A 17,141-nucleotide genomic window follows, 5' to 3' on the forward strand; every position below is an offset into this window, starting at 1 on the left:
TCCTTGTTTCATTCATGACCTTGACTTGGGTGTACAGGATACAAGTTAATAATTTGCATATGACACAAAACTTGAAAGTATTATAAACCACGTGGAGGAGAGTGATAGACTTTGAGGAATAAACAGGCTGGTGAAATGAGTGGACAGGTGACAAATGAAATTTAATACCGAGAAGTGTGAAGTTAAACAAAGCATACAATTTTAAGCAGATATAGAAACAGAGACTTTTGGGTATAAGCGCATAAATCATTGGGAATGGCAGAAAGTGCTTGAGGAAGTATGTAAAGAGCATAAGGAATTCTAGACTTTATAAATAGAGCATAGCGTACAAAACAGAGGAAGCTATAACAAACTGTTATAAAACACTGTGTGGTCTCAACTGCGGTCCAATTCTGGGCACCTCATTTCAGGAAAGCTTTAGAGAGAGTGCAGAAAAGATTTACGATTGCTTCCCAGGCATGAGAAATTTCAGTTATGCAGACAGATTGGAAAAGCTGGGGCTTTTAATCCCTGGAGACGACGAGGAGGAGAGAATTGATAGAGGTTTTCAGGGTGATGAGTGGTCCAATCAGAGGAGATAAAGAGGAATTGTTGCCATTGGTGGAAACATTGCAATCCAGAGAATGCCAATGTAAGGTGATTAGCAAAAGAAGCAATGGCACCATGAGGAAATCCTTTTAACACAGCGAGTAATTAGACTACACTGCTGAAGAGTGTGGTGGAGACAGAATCAACTGTGGCTTTCAAAAGGGAATTGGCTAAGTACCTGGAGGGAAAATTGCACACAAATTGAAGGGGTGGGGAGTGGGACAGGCTGAGTTGCTTTTGTGGAGAGTCAGCATGGAGAAAATGGACAAGTACAAATGACCTCCTCCTGAGATATAATCATTCTATGATATAACCTTATGTCAATCATCTTCCTGAGTAAATAAGCATCCTATATTGTGCTCTATGCACATATTAGCTGGTACTTTTTACACTGTATACAAGTCAACCTTCTTTGAAGGACATTTATGAAATATTTTGTCAGGTGATTAAATCTACACCACTTGTTCTATTTCCAGAGTGTTCCTGGCACCAAGATGAGTATCTATTTACTCCCCACTGTCTCACTCCATTTCTTTTTGGGAAATACTTTAAAATAAAATGCACTTCACATCTCTAGGATGCGAGCTATTAAGATCTGAATAGGCTTGATGGGTCTAAAGGACATCGAACTGTCATACAACTAACCGAATCACCTAAAACTGAAAGCGGTGTGTTTATTCCAATCCTACATTGCGTAAAAGTGCACAATTTGATTCCAAGTTGTACACCACAATTTAGATATTTTTTGTTACTCTGAAAATGAATCAACACTGATACAAAATTATTCAAAAGAATAATCGGAGAGGTCATTAATGAACAGAAACTGGAATATGTGTATGGCTAAGATGTTAAGTGTGGGTTACACATGTAATTAGGCTATGACCAAATTTCCTTGGTCATTTAAATCTGTCATTTTCTGCTTCTGAATGCAACTTGACTCTTTATAATGGCTCTGTCCTAGGCTAAAATGGCATTCAGAACTGTTCAAAACAAGACGTAATTTAAACCCAGAATTTTACATGCTGCAGGAAACAATTTTCCAATCTTCTTGCATTATTGTATTGCTATTCTTGAGAATTTTTTAATTTACCCTCACTGAATCATGCACTATATTTTCCATGTTTTAAATGCATTTTTATGGCACAAGTCATAGTAAAAATTGTAAAGCTTCCATGAGTACATATTCCTAAAGTGGCCATCTGCAATATCATAGAATCCCTATATTGCAGAAGGAGGCCATTCGGCCCATTAAGGCTGCACTGACTCTGCAAAAGGGCATTTTACCCAGCCCCCTCCCCCATCCTATCTCCATAACCCTACACATTTACCATAGCTAATCCATCTGACCTATACATCTTTGGACACTAAGGGGCAATTTTAGCAAGGCCAATCCATCTAACCTGCACATCTTTGGACTGTGGATGAAAAATATCTGGGCTTTTAATTATCTGGGTTTAAGCTGATCATATCTCCAATTTAAGACAGAATTCGGCCTTTAGCAAAAAAGCTCCCTTATTAATGGATCGTAGGACAAGTTGTTTCACAATTTTTCATTTTTCCTAAGGAAGGAAGTTGAAAATTAAATTGTCATCAAACTGATGGATGTCAGTCCTGCCATTTTGAACTTGGTCGACTTGCTCAGTATTTTCCATCATCAGCACCATGCTCTCCAAGGTCAAATGTCCAGTAAAACTCCAGTTTCTCTCCATCAACAACTTATCAGAACACCTCCTTCTGCCCCAGTGTGATTTATTTTTCCATTTCTCACCACCCAAAATAGTACTGGATTGAGACTAATTTCATTAAAGGTTCTGAAGACAACAGGGCAGGAGACTCCTACTCCATCAATCTTGGCTGAATTCAAACCAGAATCCCTCATGCAAAGAGATAGTGTGTTAATCCACTGCGTCGATGCATTCATTAATGTTAAGTTTTCCTGAAGTTGTACGGCGATTCCAGCAACTGGTGACTTATTTCATCTTGTTTCAATGTTTAAAGTTATTCATCAATTCCATTTAATTTCTATCTCCATTCATTGCAGGCTTGTCATTTATTAACGGACCAATTAACCCCCAAGTCTAACCAAGAGGTTGAAGCTAATAAGCCACATCTGTTTTCCCACTATAAACATACAACGAGATTTGTGTCAAGAAGGAATATGGGCGGCCTGGTGACACTGTGGTTAGCACGGCTGCCTTATAATGCCAGGACCCTGGGTTCAATTCTGGCCATGATGTGGGTATGCCGGCGTTGGACTGGCGTAAACACAGTAAAAAGTCTGACAACACCAGGTTTTAGTCCAACCTATTTATTTGATAATATATTATCAAATAAATAGGTTGGACTAAAACCTGGTGTTGTCAGACTTTTTACTCTATTCAATTCTGGCCCCAGCTGACTGTGTGGAGTTTGCACATTCTCACCATGTCTGCGTGGGTTTCCTCCAGGTGCTTCAGTTTCCTTCCACACTCCAAAGATATGCGGGTTAGGTGGACTGGCCATGTTAAATTGCCTCTTAGTGTCAGGAGGATTAGCAGAGTTAACATGTGGGGTTACAGTGATAGGGCCTGGGTGGGATTGCTGTCAGTGCAGGCTTGACTGGTTGAATGGCATCCTTCAGCACCGTAGGGATTCTATGATTAATTGTCAAACATGTACTTAGCTAGTACCAAAACACTGGTGGGTTCAGTACTTTTACACATACATAAAAATGAATTTACATGCATACATGAACATCAAGGAAAAAATTTGCAAATTTGAAATTAAAATGAGGAAATACTCAAAGTACAAGTCAGGCATCTCAATGTCTAGAAAGGGAAAGACACATTGTTCCAGGTAGATATCTTCCATTTCAGCTGCAAAAAGGAATGCATAAGAGTCCCTTTACAATATTGATCAAAATAAATGGGCTGATATGCTAACTTCAGTGGAATCATAGAATCCCTGCCGTGCAGAAGAAGGCCATTCAGTCCATCGCATATACACTGATCACAATCCCACCAGGCCCTATTGTCATAACCCCATGTAATTACCCTACTAATCCCCCTTGCACTAAAGGCCAGTTTTAGCATGGCCAATCAACCAAACTTGCACATCTTTGGACTGTGGGAGGAAACCGGGGTACCCGGAGGAAACCCACGCAGACACAAGAAGAATGTGCAAACTCCACACAAACAGTGACCCGAGGCTGGAATTGAACCTGGGTCCCTGGTGCTGTGAGGAGACAGTGCTAACTACTGTACCACCATACAAAGATTCCAGCTGACAAATTTCATAGCCTGTCAACTGGTATCTTGAAAGGAGATATTTTCTAAGTGTTAAAGTGTGCTGGACAGCTCAGGTTGCAAAAGGTTGACAAAAGAGGAAAGAAATGTACACAGCGGGGAGACACGAGCCAAAATGGAATGCACAAGTAAGGCCAACACTTGATAGCAATTCAAACTAGAGGGCGACAGAGTTCTTAAGTAGATGCTAATTCTGTACTTGAAGTCTCTGGGGAGCTATTCCCTTCACAGACACATTGGCTCTTGGACATAGTAAAATTTGGAAATAGTGAAAGAAGATCTCGTGTATGCATTAGCTACTGGGATAGAGGAGGACAAAGGAGGTCAGGCTGCTGTAAGAGATGGCGGGGTGGGGGGTGGGGGAGAGTCAGAATAGTGACACACAAAATTGGGACTTTTTGATGGCAAACTATCTTGTCTAACACCAGTTCATTAAAAACTGTGCTGTGTTTACTGCTTAGAATGCAGACTCCTCTATTTAGCATGGATAGCATGCAGGGTTCAGTTGAATCTGAACCCAGACATGAAAGGATAATGTTTTACCACACAAATGAAACCAATTCATCAGATTTCATGCTGTGTTTACAATAATGACTTGGGGACTACAATTCAGGACAGAAAATAAGCCAACAGTCATTGGAAGAACGAAGTAACGTGGATAAAGCTATGATCAGCTGCTTTTTTGCTAATTACAACTAAAGGTATTCGTCCTATATGAGGAGCATCTTGTTTTGAATGTTTGGAATCATGAAAATTGACTATATTTTTATTATATTAATGCTTTATTGCAACAACAACCTGAATTTATGGAGCATCTTTAACAGTAAAATGCCCCAAGGTGCTGCACAGGAATATTATCAAATAAAATTTAGTACCGAGCCACTTGTAAATCTTAGGAGAGGTGATGAAAACTTGGTGAAAGTAGGAAGTTTTAAGAAAAACAATAGAGGAGGGGAAGAGGGGAAAGGTGTAGGAAGAGAAATCCAGAGCTTAGGTCCTAGACAGTTGAAAGCACAGACACCAGTGGTGGAACAATTATAATCAGAGATGTGAGCAAGGAGGGCAGTGATCTCAGAAGACCGTAGTGTTGGCAGTGGTTACAGAGGTAAGGAGGGGCAAGGATGTGTTGAAGGAAGATATTTGAGTGCTTGAGTGGGATTTTCCTCCATGCCCCGTGGTGTGTTTTGCAGCAGCAGGAGGCAGTGTGCTGCTCACTGCCAACTGGATCATATTGTCCCACCACTGTCAAGGAGATTCCCTATTTACATGCCCCCCCTCGCCACTGGCAAACCTATGGCAGGAGTGTGCCATCGGTGGCACTGTAAGATCCCACCTGCGTAAACGCCAGCAAGGTTTACACGCTCATGACTCCAATTTTATATTCTGTGTGCTTCACAAATGCAGACAAACACTGTGCTGGAAACACAGTGAGCAAAACTAAATCACTTTATTCTTCATGGGACACAGGCGTTGCTGGCTGGCCACCATTTAGTTGTCCAAGTACAGTTGAGAGTCAACCACGTTGCTGTGGTTCTGGAATCACATGTTGGCCAGACCAGGTAAGGACAGATTTCCTTCCCTAAAGGGCATTAGTTGAACTAGATGTGTTTTTCCAAAAATCAACAACGGTTTCATGGTCATCAATAGATTCTTAATTCCAGATTTTATTTTGAAGTCAAATTCCACCATCTGCTGTGGTGGGATTCGAACCTGGGTCCCCCAGAACAATAGCTGAGATTCTGGATTAATAGTCCAGCTCTAATACTATTCGAGCTCCCCCTTGCATTATCATTTCTTAAGGATAAGGTCTGTCATTATTCCTGGTGCAGTTGTTAATCTTTAAATGGGATTGGGTATGCAACAGAGCTTAGCTAAAAAATTCACACTTCCCTTATCTGAACCATGAGCTGATAATGATAGCAATTAATTTTGCTATATCATGTTTTTGACTAATCAACTAATATACGCATGTGCACTAACACAGAAAACATAAATGTATGGGTTACTATATAGACAGACTTTCTCCTTGATTTTTATTCTGTTCCTGAAGTCCTGATGTTAAGGTGCAGTTTTGAGTGGTACAGGTTGCCTTCTAGTACCTTACCCACGTAATAGAAGGCAGAACAGTGAATTAGGTGAATGGTTTCACCATTCTGGCCAGCACAACAATGTCTTATCCTGTTCTCAGTATTATCCACACACATAACTTTCCAAGCAGTGTTACCGGATATTGAGCAGGAGAGAAAATTTCAGTTGATTTTCCTTTTCACGATCTCAGAGACAAGAAGATAACTGGTGTGTCTCCTTTCTAAATTCCACCATGGCTTAGATCAGCCAAGTGAACACTGAGGTGGAGCTAAGCCTGGACTTTCTTCTTTTGTGTAGCACAATGCCACACCACAAAAGCTATTTGCTCGCAGAATGGCAGGGAAAGTTCAGTGAAACTAATTTCAACAAATCATTTGGAAATCATATTATTAAAACGGGGAGTTGGGGTGGGCACAGTAAGAAGTTTCACAGCACCTGTTGAACTTTAACATGGTGGCATGAGACATATACAGTTTTAAAAAAAGCCTATATTTTAACTATGACAGTAAAGTACTTTCGAAAGCACAGACTATTACCTCCAGTTGTCTAAACATAATCAGTAAAATGAAAGTGACAGGCCCATGAGGCAAGAATGACGTTTTATTGTCAATCATCTCTTTTGATATTTGAGAAAACAATCTGATTTCACTAACCAGTGAATTTGTGTTAACATCGCAGAAGAATTATACTTAGCAACTTGCAATAATGATTGTCTGGGAGACAAAGAATGCACAGGAAACAGGTGGATCATTTTTTCACGACATGAGAAATATTGTAGCAATTAGATGATTTGTTCCTGGTTGGTCTCATGTTGCAATTCAGCGCTGACTTTTCAAAACTGCTAATTCTAAAATGATTGATTTATATTGGTATGAGGAGAGGTATAATTATCTGTATTGTAATAGCTAACTTATAATAAATGACGAATGAAAGTTGCAGTTACCAAGAGTAATAATTGAACTGGAACAGGTTGCAACAAGATTAATTTGATAGGAAAATTTCTTATTTTCTTATTTCTGACTCCATATATCCTTTCTCATACAATAGATAGCATTGCACAAACAAGAGAAGTGAAGCTCATGCATATATATAAAAATCACGGCGGTACCGGGTGGCAGTAGTGAATGAAACCGACCCAAGTGAGAGCGCAATGGGGATTCTGCTAAAAACATCACTGGAACTGTTCAAGACCATGTTACAGTTTCTTAGTCCCTACTGAGTTATCAGTTGGGTTGGTTTCATTTGCTCCTGCCACCCAGTACCACCTACAGCTACCACAGCATGCGGTGAGACACCACCAAAGAACAGGCAGACCAGGTGAAATGCAAGTTGTTTTTATTCAGCGTTTCACATGCATATTCAGAGTCTTCGAGAAATTGCATTTGCCCTGTGTTGGAATTAAGTAAGCATACATCAGTACGTACCAGCAATGGATGGGATTACTCATTGTCCTTTTGGTGTTGGCCGGGCTTCTGCTCCTTGGGATGAGCAATACCTCAAGTCCTCCCTCGCTAAAAACAAAGCTTATGAATTTATGCCACATTCACTCTCTGGTTTTTTGGTTCATCCTTCCTCTCAATCTTTTCTTTTGGTACACTGACTGCTATCCTGATCGACGTTCTTTTAACTCGAGCTGCGAGGGTAGAACGTCTCACCCTGGCAGCTGTGAACGCTGCTTCACAATCGGCTGACAATTGGTAATGCTTTGTCCTCTCGAGACCCGGTGCTGTGCATCTGTGCACTGCTCCATGGACCAGCTGAGAACTGGCAAGTCTCACCCAGGGAGTGCAGGCGGGCTTAATTGACAGCCACGGCTGGGATTTCAACTCACCATCCCCCATGCTGGAGCTGTTCACTTCTAAATAATTGCTCAGGACCTTTTTTAGATATTGTCTACTTTCCTTCACACTGTGTGCTTTTCTTTCAATAAGCTACTGTTTGTAAACGAGGAGGGCCACTAAGTGTACACTATACTGTAAGTAATTTGAGTTCTTCTAAGGCACTGTGTAAATGCAAGTTCCTTCTTTCATAATTGCAACAATAAGGTGAAGTCAAGTAGCTTGACAGCAATACCATAGTTAGAACGTGACAATTTCTTCGGCTATTTAAGCAGCCTTTGAACCAGGAATTGCCTTTTTTAAAAATTTTGCCAGTTAGTTCAATTTAGTTTCTTCCTCGCTCTCAGAAACTGACAGCTTAGGGCTGAAGAGAAATTGCCCTAATAGTGTCACCAAATTGATATACACAGAGTGCATTTCAATCATTATCTGGGATCTGCTGCCTACGGTGCTGAGAATGAATGCTGCTCCAATGCTAGCCATCAGTCCTGAGAAGAAGCTTTCAGAATTCCTGTCAGGAACATCATGGCACAAGGGAACAATGTACCACGCGCTCCATTAATGACATTGAAGAGGTAAATCTTCAGATTTTAATACAATTTCTTGCGCATTACATGCTACTGCCTTTAATTATTTTCTCTTAGGAGACAAAGACTGCAAAACATGTTATTATTTATTTGTGATTAGGACCATTCGATTACAGACCAGTCTTAATTGACTCTGACACCAAGTGGCAAATCTGGCATGTGAACAATTTCAAAGTACAACACATTCTGAAAGAATGATAATTTCTAAAGGCATTTTATACAAATTACAAAGAAAAACTCTGCTAGTATCTGAAACTTTAATTAGGTCATTAAGTACAATGGCTTGGGCCAATGCATTTTTAGTCAGAACATACGTTTAATAAAGAAAATTAAGTTATTAGTATTCATGAATATTCAAAAACCAATGATATATTAATGAACAAATAACTAGGATTTAAAGGATTCATTCTACCATAGATATGAACAGACATTTCTCTTCTAATCAATTCAACCAAAAGTTGTTTTAAATGTCATATATCTAATTGTTATTGATAGTAGAATTACCATATTCTGTGTTAGCAGTGCACAAGGTTCTTTTATGCTATGAGGCTGCAGGTGATGGAAAGTACATGGCTGAGGAAACCATGTACATTCCATCACCTGCAGTTTCACAGCATAAAAGAACTGCGCTTGCAAATATAAACTGCCCGACTTACCTTTCTTCTGGTGACAGAGGCCCACTAAGAACTGCCGCCTGAATCACTGGCCTCACTGCCACTTGGTGTCTTATGCAGATTATCACTGTTAGAATGCAAGCCACGGAAAACAGCCTCCTGGAATGATTGCATCGCGATGCTCTCCTGAAAATGGTTGCAACATATTTCCTGATGTTCCACTGCATGCCCTAATAATAGGAATATTGCGTAGAGGGGGCCATTATAACTCTAAGGGGCACTGGAGAAAACGGCTGAATTTTACAGCAGCATCTCAGAGCAGCAAGTTTAATGTACAGCATGGCACAAGGACCTCCTCTGATCTTTTCACCAATGGTATTTTCCCACTGTCCATGTGACGAAAGCTTAACCAAAACGTTTCAAAAGTACTGCCATCTGTCAAATATTTTTGACTGTTCAAAGTGTTAATATGGAGGGCAGCATCCTTGTCCTATCTTACCCAGATTACTAAGCGTATCAATTCCAGCGATGAAAAGCTAAATCACAATTTGGAAGATTCAAAAAAAAACTTGCAAAAAAGGGACTAATTTCAGTTTAACAGATATAACAATTTTAATATTGTAATTTATACCTTGCAAGTACATATCCAAAAGGCTTGCTCAGAAGCATATAACCTGGTAGTACAAGTTGTCTACTTTGGTCCATTGCTCTTGTGCTTAGTCTTGTTCCTCAGTTTCTTTAATGTTTCTCAAATATTTAGTGAGCATTCTTTTAAAAGTTGTTATAGATCCTGCTCCCATCATTGTTTCTGACACCACATTCACTAGCCTAACAATCATCGGAAATAAAATAAATTCACTTCATTTCTTCTTTCTTGTGAGAATGTTAATCTTGTACATTCTCATTACCAACTCATTAACCAGTTTTTGTCGATGTAGCTTATCCAATACCCTCCAAATTTTAAACATCCTTGTCAGATTGTCTCTTGGCCTTCTCCATTTTAAAATTAACAACCCAGTTCCAGAGCCAACGTTTCTGATCACTGGTAAATTCCATCCACACCCTTTCCGTGAACTTCGTAAAGTTTTAAAAGTTTATTCATTTATTGCTCACAAGCAGGTTTACATTCACACTGTAGTGAAGTTACGTGAAAATCCCCCAGTCGCCACTCCAGTGCCTGTTCGGGTACGCTGAGGGAGAATTTAACATAGCCAATGCACCTACCCAGCACATATTTGGGTTGTGGGAGGAAATTGGAAGGAAACCCTTGTAAACATGGGGAGAAAGTGCAAACTCCACACAGACAGTGACCCAAGCTGGGTATAGAACCCGGGTCACTGGCGTTGTGAGGTGGCAGCGCTAACCACTGTTCCGCCGTGCCACCCGTAAATTAGGTCATTTGAAAGAGAAACCAAGAAACACTTCTTTTACACAGAGTCGTAGAGTTCTAGGATTGCTTCCCTCAAAAGGCTGTGGATGCAGGGTTAATCAGAGCAGTCAAGACTGAGATTAACTGCTTTTTGTCAGGCAAGAGTATCAAAGGATATGGAGCTAAGGCAGCTAAATGGGAACCGAGGTACAAATCACCCAGGGTCTAACTGAATGGCAAAGGAGGCTCCAGGGCCTAAACAGCCAATTCTTCTTCTCACGTAACTGTAGCCTAACAAAGGATTGGTATTAGTTCTGTACTGCCTCTTTGCTTTAGTACTATACACCTCCCCCCACAACTGATTAAAGATATCACATGCTTCCTTCCCCTGATCCTTGACCACATTGACCCCACTACCGCCCTTCACCCCAGCCCCACACTTAGAATCACTTCCTCAGACTTGCATCTGCATTGAAGGTAAGATCAAGATAAGGCTACCTACCTCTATGAATGGGCTGTACAAGTGGCAAAAATCAGAAAAGTGTACACTGGATTACTAATACATATCACAGCCTGTCAATTATAGTTTTCAATGTGTCGAAAATCATTTTAACAAAGGGATCTCATTTTTCATTTTCATCTTATACAAAATGGGCGGGATTCTCTTTGTTCTTTGTTAAAATTCCAGTTTTACTCATTTCTACTGAAATGTAGAACCAGTAGCTTATAGAGTCTCGCATAGACTTTCTGAAAGTATGTTGCCATCCATCATGTGCAGTTAATGTTACTGAAGGATCTTACTGCAGGAACTGTAACAATCATGCTCTCATTCTATCATCACATGACATCCAAATAAATGTCGCAGGGCCACTGGCTACTGGTTAGTTATCAGGACACAGAGTCCTGGCAGATTGACTCAAAAACCAATTGTATTTCCACTGCCAATTGCATTGACTGGAATTGAGATTGGAATCCTTCTGATCTGTTTGGTTCATTGCCAGAGCAGACAATATATTTACTAGAAATTGGAAGAACTTTTAAATTCAATTAAATTTAAATGAACAACATTACTGACACAGTTGTGGTTACTTTGACCTTGAATTGAAACTGATGATACCCTACAATCACTCTTTTTTTTATTCATTTGTGGAAAATGAGCATTGCTGGATGGCCAGCATTTAGTGCTTATCCCTAGCTGCCTGAAGGCAATTGAGACATTAATAGTGCTGTGAATCTGAAGTCGCATGTCGGCCAGAACAGTTAAGTATGGCAGATTTCCTTCCCTAAAAAAAACAGTAGTGAACCAGATGGGTTTTCCACCAATCAACAATGACTTTGTGGTCACCAGTAGGTTCTTAATTCCAGACTTTTTTTTATTAAATTCAAATTCCATCATTTGCCGTGGCGGGATTTGAACCCAAGTCCCCAGAACAGTAGTTACGTTTCTGGATTAATAGTCTAGTGATAATACCACTAGGCTGCCGCTATCACTGTCGATCCCTCTACTGCCGATCATTTGTCCCTCTGCTTGTTTGATAATAACAAAAGCTTTCTCACAAGAACCTTAACAAATTTTGACACCAAGCCACACCAGGTGTATTAGGATAGACCAAAGTTTGGGCAAAGGGGTAGGCTTTAGTAGTGGCCTATAGATGGAGAGAGAGGGGGAAGGGGCAGGCACATTAATGGAGGGAATTCCAGGGCTTAGGGCCTTGGCAATTAAAGAAATAACCATCAACGCTGCAGCGATTAAACTTGTGGAAGTTCAGGAGGGCAGATTTCAAAGAGGGTGGTGGGGTGGATGGGATTACAGAGGTAGGGAGGGACATGATTCGGAGGGATTTGGCAACAAAGATGAGATTTTTAAAACTGAGGCATTGCTGAACTGGGAGTCAATGTGAACCAGCCAGTAGAGAGTTGATAGGTGAAGAGGACTTAGTGCGAGTTAACACAGGGGCAACAGAGTTCCAGATGGAGGGCTGAATGGGGGAGGAAGACCGAGATTCCACAAGTTCAGATGTAACGTAGAGCACAGGTGAGTTGTGAACAGGGGTTAAAACAGCAGATGAGTTGTAGTAATTATGAATTGGAAACTATTATAATGGTGTAGAAATGTATTCCAAAAATCTCCATCCTGGCTTGTGGCTGAGATTCTCCAGTGCTGCTTAGAGTGAATGGAGGTTTGGCTGGAACACCATGTTTTCCATTCTCACTTGCAGCAGAGTGGCCACCGACGAGATTGGAGAATCCCGCCCATGGCCAGAGTTCAGCCCGGGGCCAAATATGAAACCAAGATTATAAACAGTCTGGCTCAGCCTCAGAGAGCTGCCTATCGGGAGGGATGGAGTCAATGGTGAGCAAATAGGGGTTATGACAGGCACCAAAGGCAATGAGAGCAGCAATCCTGTCAATTAAATATTGGGATTATTAAAGCTATCCCTTCAGCCCTGTCACAAATCCGAGCCCTGAATCATGAATCCCACATCCCTGCTTGCTGCTGCCCTCAGTTCAAGCAAACTGCTCACACAGATCTGACCATAAACTAAGCATCTGACCCCTTGTACTCTCCATTACTGAATTCACTTATGTCTACCTTCATAATACTGCTGGTCTCCACCCCTGCCTCAAGACCAGGAGGATTACGTAGCAGATCAGGATCACTGGGAAACAGACCAGGGGTATGCAGTGGATAAGGAAAACTGTAAAGCAGTTCAGGAGTGTGCAGCAGTTTGGGATCAGTGTGAAACAGACCGGGAGTGTGCAGCAGGTTGGGATCAATGTGAAACAGACCGGGAGTGTGCAGCAGGTTGGGATCAGAGTGAAACAGACCGGGAGTGTGCAGCAGTTTGGGATCAGTGTGAAACAGACCGGGAGTGTGCAGCAGGTTGGGATCAATGTGAAACAGACCGGGAGTGTGCAGCAGGTTGGGATCAGTGTGAAACAGACCGGGAGTGTGCAGCAGGTTGGGATCAGTGTGAAACAGACCGGGAGTGTGCAGCAGGTTGGGATCAGAGTGAAACAGACCGGGAGTGTGCAGCAGGTTGGGATCAGTGTGAAACAGACCGGGAACGTGCAGCAGGTTGGGATCAGTGTGAAACAGACCGGGAGTGTGCAGCAGGTTGGGATCAGTGTGAAACAGACCGGGAGTGTGCAGCAGGTTGGGATCAGTGTGAAACAGACCGGGAACGTGCAGCAGGTTGGGATCAGTGTGAAACAGACCGGGAGTGTGCAGCAGGTTGGGATCAGTGAGAAACAGACCGGGAACGTGCAGCAGGTTGGGATCAGTGTGAAACAGACCGGGAGTGTGCAGCAGGTTGGGATCAGTGTGAAACAGACCGGGAGTGTGCAGCAGGTTGGGATCAGAGTGAAACAGACCGGGAGTGTGCAGCAGGTTGGGATCAGTGTGAAACAGACCGGGAGTGTGCAGCAGGTTGGGGTCAGTGTGAAACAGACCGGGAGTGTGCAGCAGGTTGGGATCAGAGTGAAACAGACCGGGAGTGTGCAGCAGGTTGGGATCAGTGTGAAACAGACCGGGAGTGTGCAGCAGGTTGGGATCAGTGTGAAACAGACCGGGAGCGTGCAGCAGGTTGGGATCAGAGTGAAACAGACCGGGAGTGTGCAGCAGGTTGGGATCAGAGTGAAACAGACCGGGAGTGTGCAGCAGGTTGGGATCAGTGTGAAACAGACCGGGAGTGTGCAGCAGGTTGGGATCAGAGTGAAACAGACCGGGAGTGTGCAGCAGGTTGGGATCAGAGTGATACAGACCGGGAGTGTGCAGCAGGTTGGGATCAGTGTGAAACAGACCGGGAGCGTGCAGCAGGTTGGGATCAGAGTGAAACAGACCGGGAGTGTGCAGCAGGTTGGGATCAGAGTGAAACAGACCGGGAGTGTGCAGCAGGTTGGGATCAGTGTGAAACAGACCGGGAGTGTGCAGCAGGTTGGGATCAGAGTGAAACAGACCGGGAGTGTGCAGCAGGTTGGGATCAGTGTGAAACAGACCGGGAGTGTGCAGCAGGTTGGGATCAGTGTGAAACAGACCGGGAGCGTGCAGCAGGTTGGGATCAGTGTGAAACAGACCGGGAGTGTGCAGCAGGTTGGGATCAGAGTGAAACAGACCGGGAGTGTGCAGCAGGTTGGGATCAGTGTGAAACAGACCGGGAGTGTGCAGCAGGTTGGGATCAGTGTGAAACAGACCGGGAGTGTGCAGCAGGTTGGGATCAGTGTGAAACAGACCGGGAGTGTGCAGCAGGTTGGGATCAGAGTGAAACAGATAGGAATCACTAAGGAAGGGAGAGGTCAGTTAAACAATGACATCACAGGAAGGCCATGAGTTGATTCGTTGGTGAGTAATATCACATTACTTCCCTTTCTCCAAAGTTAGGAAGGTAGTCTAAGAAGTCATGAAATGTATTTTTTTTAAATGATCAATGAAGTTAAGTATGCCAAGTGACTTCTTCACCACCCTATGATACCACTTTCAAGGAATGATATACCTGCACCCCTTGGCCCCTCTGCATAACAGCACTCCTCAGGACCTGAACATTTATTGTTTAAGTACTGCTCTGGTTTGTCTTACTAAAATGCAACACCTCGCATTTACCTGAATTAAACTCCATCTGCCGCTTCTCGGCCCAGTAGCCCAGTTGATCACAATGCCACCATAGTCTAAGATAACCTTCTTCACTGTATATTGCACTACCAATTTTGGTGTCATCCGCAAACTTATTAACCACGTCTCCTATATTCTCATCCAAATTGTTTATATAAATGACAAACAACAGTGGAACCTGCACCAATCTCTGTGGCACACCATTGGTCACAGGCTTCCAGACTGAAAAACAATCCTCCACCACCACCCTCTATTTCCTACTGGCAAGCCAATTTTGTACCCAATTGGGTAGTTCTCCCTAGATCCCATATGATCTAACCTTACTGACCAGTCTACCATGTAGTACTTTGTTTAAGTCCTTGCTGAAGTCCATGTAGACAACATCTACCACACTGTGCTCATCTATTTTCTTGTCACCTCTTCAAAAAACTCTATCAAATGCGTAAGATATTTGCCACATTCAATGCCGTGCTGGCTATCCCTAATCAGTCTTTGCCTTTCCAAATGCATGTATATCATATCTTCTAGAATCCCCTCCAATAACTTACGCATCTGGGAGGCAGTTAGGTTCACCAGTCTTCAGCTCCCTGGCTTTTCCCTGTCACCTTTCTTAAATAACAGAACAACATTTGCCTCCCTGTAATTTTCCAGCAGCTCATCCTTGGCTATCGATGAAACAAATATTTCTGCTAGGAGCCCCACAATTTCTTCCCTACCTTTCCATAATGCTGTGGGATATACTTGATCAGGTCCTGGGGATTCATTTACTTTGATGTGTTTTAAGCGTCCATTTTTGTTAATGTAGTAAGTTTTATTATCTGATAGAGGAATGACAGGGCAGCTCTGATGCTGAGGGTGCATATCCTGTTCTCAGTGGGAACTCCAGGACAGTTCCTTTGCCCTGGATGACTATTATGTGCAAAAAGTATTGTTAGCTGCAGAAGCTTGAGGTTTGAGTTTTGGAGCATGGGAGCATGGCATCACTACAGAGCCTCCATGTGGGTAAGAGCTTTGTGGATAACATTGTCATAGGTGTGGTTACCCTGCAGCTGAAGAGAATGTAGCAGTAGAGAAAAATGGGTGACAACCAGGCAGTCAAAGCTGAATAAGCAAGAATCCTCTGTGTGCATCTCACTCGCCAACCAGTGTTTAATTCTGAATACTGATGAAAGTGATGGTTCATCTGGGGAGTGCTGCCAGAGCCAGATCCAAGGCATCACAGCTGACTCAGTTGTACAGCGCATGATAAAGCAGGCTGGAAGAGCAATAATGAAAGAAGATTTGATAATTAGAGGAATAAACAGGCATTTCCGCAGCTGCAGGTCTGAATCCAGGATGGTTATGTTGCCTCTCTAGTGCTGGGGTCTAGGATGACACTGAGTGGCTCTTGAGCACTCTAACGGGGGAGGGTGAACAGCCAGCTATCGTCATCCACATCAGTAACCAACGGCATAGGTAGAAAGATTGGGTGTTGTCCTGCTGTCAGAATTTAGAAAGCTGGGTAGGAAATTAGCAAACAAGATTTCATAAGTAGTAATCTCTGGATTGCTCAATTAGTGTAGGAGGGAGGACTTTAGATTTTTGGGGATCAATTCTGGGGGACATTGGACTAATGGGTTGCACCTTAACAAAGCCAGAGCCAATTCCCTTGCCAAGGTCATTTGTTAGTGCTATTGGAGAGTGTTTGAACTAGTTCAACAGGGGTATAGGGACCAAACAGTAATACAAGAAGGGAATAGCAAGGTGCAAAAAATATTGGGAGAGACAAGTAGGAAATAGTAAGGTGTTAGGCTAGGTGAGTGCCAGAAAAAGTAATACAACCTAAATGAGGATTACAGTACATTGTTGCAAATGTGTGAACTATGGCGAATAAGACTGGTGAGTTACAGATGCAGATGGAAATTTGGAAGGGATTTTTACACCCCGCTGCGCTAAACATAGCAGGGCGGGAAATCTGAGTGGGAAGCAAAACATTGGTTGCACCTCTCACAACTTTTCTGGCCTCATTCTGGCAGCAAAATCAGCCTCGTGCCCAGGAAGAGCGTGAGGCTGGTTTAAATATTGTTACGATCATTTTAATGTCATTAGTGAGTCCGTGAGCTAATAGTCTGGCCTTTCTTAGCTTTCCGATCTCATCGGTGGCGGTCCTCACTGGCGAGGATCA

At 42.6% G+C, this 17,141-nt stretch overlaps 1 protein-coding gene across 15 annotated transcripts in view; it reads right to left on the reverse strand.

Moving 5' to 3' along the window:
* The window catches only part of anks1b (ankyrin repeat and sterile alpha motif domain containing 1B), an 833,073-nt gene that overhangs the window by 40,366 nt on the left and 775,566 nt on the right, over positions 1–17,141 (reverse strand). The window contains exon 1 of one of the 15 annotated variants that reach the window (XM_080207319.1): positions 7,385–7,723. The exons of the other annotated variants lie outside the window; for them this stretch is intronic. The gene's annotated coding sequence lies outside the window, so the exon portion shown is untranslated. Of the gene's footprint in view, positions 1–7,384; positions 7,724–17,141 lie in introns of those variants that run through there. 15 annotated transcript variants of the gene reach the window in all.

Source organism: Carcharhinus amblyrhynchos, chromosome 19 (genome assembly GCF_965287045.1).
Source record: "Carcharhinus amblyrhynchos chromosome 19, sCarAmb.v2.hapA, whole genome shotgun sequence".
In the NCBI taxonomy this organism is placed as follows: domain Eukaryota; kingdom Metazoa; phylum Chordata; class Chondrichthyes; order Carcharhiniformes; family Carcharhinidae; genus Carcharhinus; species Carcharhinus amblyrhynchos.